The sequence below is a fragment of the Tachyglossus aculeatus genome, chromosome 5 (genome assembly GCF_015852505.1).
Source record: "Tachyglossus aculeatus isolate mTacAcu1 chromosome 5, mTacAcu1.pri, whole genome shotgun sequence".
Classification (NCBI taxonomy): domain Eukaryota; kingdom Metazoa; phylum Chordata; class Mammalia; order Monotremata; family Tachyglossidae; genus Tachyglossus; species Tachyglossus aculeatus.
In genome coordinates, this window is record NC_052070.1 from 92,644,221 (window position 1) to 92,648,820 (window position 4,600).

At 37.8% G+C, this 4,600-nt stretch overlaps 1 non-coding gene across 1 annotated transcript; it reads left to right on the forward strand.

The window, feature by feature from the left end:
* Positions 1-2,012: 2,012 nt before the first annotated feature.
* On the forward strand, positions 2,013-2,150 carry LOC119929323. The gene has a single exon (XR_005451453.1). It is a non-coding gene; the product is annotated as a small nucleolar RNA SNORA7 (small nucleolar RNA).
* The last annotated feature ends 2,450 nt before the right edge of the window (positions 2,151-4,600 follow it).

The window sequence follows — 4,600 nt, forward strand, 5'->3', positions numbered from 1 at the left end:
GGTGATCAGGTTGTCCCACATGGGGCTCACAGTCTTAATCCTCATTTTACAAATAAGGCACAGAGAAGTTAAGTGACTTGCCCAAAGTCACACAGCTGACAAGTGGTGGAGCCGGGATTTGAACCCATGACCTCTGACTCCAAGCCCGTGCTCTTTCCACTGAGCCACACTGCTTCAAAGGGATTGCTGATTGAAAGGGGTAATATGGCTTCTCAAATTTCTACTTACAATTCAGGATACCATGGGCACTGAAAGCTTCTGACTCAACAGTTAATGTGTGATAGATATAAATTGATATTGGATTTAAAATAGCAATAGCAGCTATATTTATTTCACAGTGGTTCAATTTTAAAAAATGTCTCCTTCCAACTGACCTGAAATTTGTCTGCTAGTGGTCTTATGAAATTCAATTCACACTTGTGAAATAAAATCTTACTGCTAAGAACTTATTGACTCAAAATTTAAAAGTGCATCTCCGATTCATGTTTATACCATATAGAGATACACTAAATATATATAGCATAATATGCACCTTGCATTATTCATCAATTTATTATTCATGTACTTGTAAAATATATCGCTTATTACAACTTTTCTCTCAGAAAATGGTACCAAAAGAAATTCCTTGGCTTACAAGCTATATGTACAGTAAGTATTTCTGTAGAAAAGCAGAAATAATAATGACTCTGGTCCCAAGTAGAAATATTTCTTTCAAGCGTTCTCCAAATAAATACAAGAAGAAATGATAAAGTCAATAAAATGTTGACTATAGAGAAAGTTCAAATATGGATTTAAAAACACTGATAATGTATTAAAAATACATTGTTTTGATATAGAGTTTTAATTTCTGCAAAGCACGTCCTTACTGATTGTCTCATTTTATCCTCACAACATGGCCCTGGGAGTCAGAAGACTAGGTTTTAATCCTGACCCTGCCATTTGTCTGCTGTATGACTTTGGGAAAGTCACTTAATTTCTGTGTGCCTTGTTACCTCATCTGTAAAATGAGGATTAAGACTGTGAGCCCCATGTGGGACACGGACTGTGTCCGCCCTAATTATTGCTTAGTATAGTTCCTGGCACTAAGCACTTACCAAATACCATAAAAACAATTATTGTGGGGTATGGAAGAGCAGCTCTTCTCAGGGTCACACCTAGAAGAGTCTCCAGTATTCTACTAGTCTCAACTGCAGAAGGGAGGGTCAAGCAGAGGCAAATCCATTCCATTCCTAGCTTGGGCAGTGCCTAGTGAGTTGAAGGCAATCTGCTACAAGTCAAAACTCACTTATGCTGGGCAGCAACAGCATTAGAGAGTTGAGGGTGGAGACACAAGTTTACTGTGCGGAAGGAGGCAATGGTAAAACACTTCTGTATTTTTACCAAGAAACTTCTCTGGATACAGTGCCAGAATGATTGCAGGTGGAGTTGGGGCATTCTGGGAGAGATGTGTCCATGGCGTCACTATGGGTCAGAGACAGCCTGACAGCATAAGAGAAATTATCTTAACATTTGAGAATATCAAACACAGAGTAGCTAATTTACTTTGCCCGTGATCCCTTAGTAAGATAGTGGTAGAGCTGAGAATAGAATCCAGGTCTGGTGATTCCCAGCCCCATACATTTTTGACTAAACCAGGCTGATTCACCCTTCAGTATGTCCCATGCTCACACATTATTTTCAAAGTACTGAAAACTATCAAGAAATTTGGTATAGTCATGAATCAATTTAGACTGTGAGCCCACTGTTGGGTAGGGACTGTCTCTATATGTTGCCAATTTGTGCTTCCCAAGTGCTTAGTACAGTGCTCTGCACATAGTAAGTGCTCAATAAATACGACTGATGATGAATCAAGAAACAATACCTTTTAATACCTATTTTAACATATAGTGATTGTATAGTTTAAGGGGAGATGACTGAATATTATACTAGTTCCACACTATGTATCAATCACTAAGAGCTAAAATTTGAGGGGTTGCTTTCACCTTGAATCACCAATGAGTAATCCTAATGCTCCCCTCTCAGGTTGTCACCTGGAGAGTTTCCAGTGCTCTACCAGTCTCAACTGCGGGAGGGAGGGTCAAGCAGAGGCACACCCTTTCCATTCCTAGCTTGGACAGTGGCTTGTGAGTGGAAGGCAATCTGCTATAAGTCAAAACTCACCTGTGCTGGGCAGCAGTGGCATGGGAAAGAGTCCAGGGTGGAGACTCAGGTTTACTGAACAGAAGAAGGCAATGGTAAACCACTTCCATATTTTTACCCCCAAAACTCTATGGATACATTACCAGAATGATTGCAGATGGAGGTGGGGCATTCTGGGAGAGATGTATCCATGGAGTCGCTATGGGTCGGAGATGACAGCATGACAAAACAAGACAGTCCTTAATACTTTCTAATTACTTTTCTGTAGCCTTATTAAAAGCATAGCTCCTCCAAGAGGTCTTCTCCTACTAAGCCCTCATTTCCTCTTCTCTCAATTTTGACTTCAGGCAAGTCTCTTAGCCTGACTTGCCTCAGTTTCTTCATATGTAAAATGGGTTAGTAATACCTATTTCTCTCTTCACAGTGTTAAGCCAAATGATAAATATAATATAAAAATCCTTTGGAAAAATAAAACTGGTTTATCAATTCAAGGTACTGAGGTATCATTATTTCTACTTGGCCATAAAAGTGAACTCTGATACATTTTACATCATAGAGCCAGGTTTTAGGAATTCTGACGGTGAGAATCAGGCCAGATGATTGAATCAACTCACTTATTTAGAAAGACAGTCTTTCAGAGGCACGTTTCCTTTAAGAGTGCATTATATATGATAATGGCTTCATTGTCATCAAATAGAATACAATTAATTTTATTTTTTAGTATGTTATCAGCAAGCAAACCACCAGTATTAGCTCGATACCATCTGGGAGTGACAGTTTCCTTATTACAAAATATGTAAAAATATGGACTCCCTTAAGGAATCTGTTGCACAGCATCTGCTCAGATTTTTGTTATATGCTAATGGTTTTTAACCCAGCATATGAAGCATGTAAAAAAAAATAACAGAAATTTTTCAGCTAAATTACTCGTTTCACATTTAAAGTGTCACAAAGATAGAGAAAGCCACATATACAGCTTTAGCTACAGGGGATTGAGCAGAAACAAAGACTGAAGGAATAAGCATTTCTTCTTACCTGCTGTTTTGTTCCCCAGCCCCCTCTGAGGGATTCTGACTGTCCACATAATTAAGGCCACTTCATATGTGAGGAAAGTATTGATGGGGAGATTCTAAACTGTTAAATCTCAAAGAAGCATCAGTTATAACAAAAGACTGGGACTGATAAGACTATTACTATCCCTATTTCTCTGCATTCATAATATATTAAACAATCACAATGATTAAAATGAGCTATTATAATTATGGAACCATTCTCTAGGGTAAGGTGGTTAGTGCATTCTTTTTATTTGTTTATTTATTTTTTTGTTTTTTTAAAATCCATGGCCTTGATGAAATTTCTTACCTTTGCCTTGCAGCTCTTGGATTCTGAAATGTGTTTGAATGAAACCTGGGTATAGAAGAGGGTTTGGGATTAGACGGAAAACATTTAGTAGGTTTTACACTATCTTTTGAATTGGGGGTAGCAACAATTTAAGGGGATGACCCATTCCCAAAGCAGAAATTGCAGAAATAAATTGAATAAGAACCTCGCTTGCAAACAGAGGGCATGATTTTTTTCTCCTGGTACGATTATGCAGAGCCGTAGCTGTAGGCTAACGGAATTTTTGCACTTGTAAAGCAGTTTAGTATGAATTGCTTTTCTATGCATATATGTCCCAAGGCTTTGGAATGTGAAATATACCAAGCATTACTTTTTCATTAGCATCAACACGGAACATTTCCAAGTATAAAGTTCTAAAAAAAAAGATGTCATGAGAGGCTTACCCTTCATATAGATTAATTATAAATGGGAATTTATTGGCTGTTCATGGGCCATGGTCTCTTTCTATATAAGGTAGTAAATCAATCAGTGTTATTTAAGGTAAGATACCACTAGATGGTAGTCCTTGAGATTTCCCAGACTATTTGGTAGGCTCCTCTCCTCTAATTTTGCATCTCCTATAAGGGTAATTCTCAGGGATGTTTGTACCGAACAAAACTAGAAATGCACTCATGAAAGAGCTTTGTAGAATCCAAAAATACTTTTGTCTTTCCCTTCAGTGAAGAATTCTAATCTCAGCATTTACTATCATGCCAACCTCTACTTTTGTATTCGAGAAATGCACAAATGGAAAAGCACAAGGTTGACTCAGCAAATAAAATCTCCAGACTAAAGTGATTCCTATATGATGCATTGATTTAATTTTTAAACATTTTTAAACACCAGCATCAAACAAATCATAAATACCTTTTCTTCTGACCTTACCATTAGTGGTCTACTTTTCTTCTGGCCCCTCATTGCCTGTAGTTATGGTACTCACTACCTGCTGCTTTCAGTCTTGTTCATATGGGTTAGACAGCTTGACCCAAATAAATCAATATGTGTACACACATGAGTGTCATAACAGGAAGTAATGCTTTATGATACACTTTGTTGACTAGACTATCTCAATTTGCTCCCT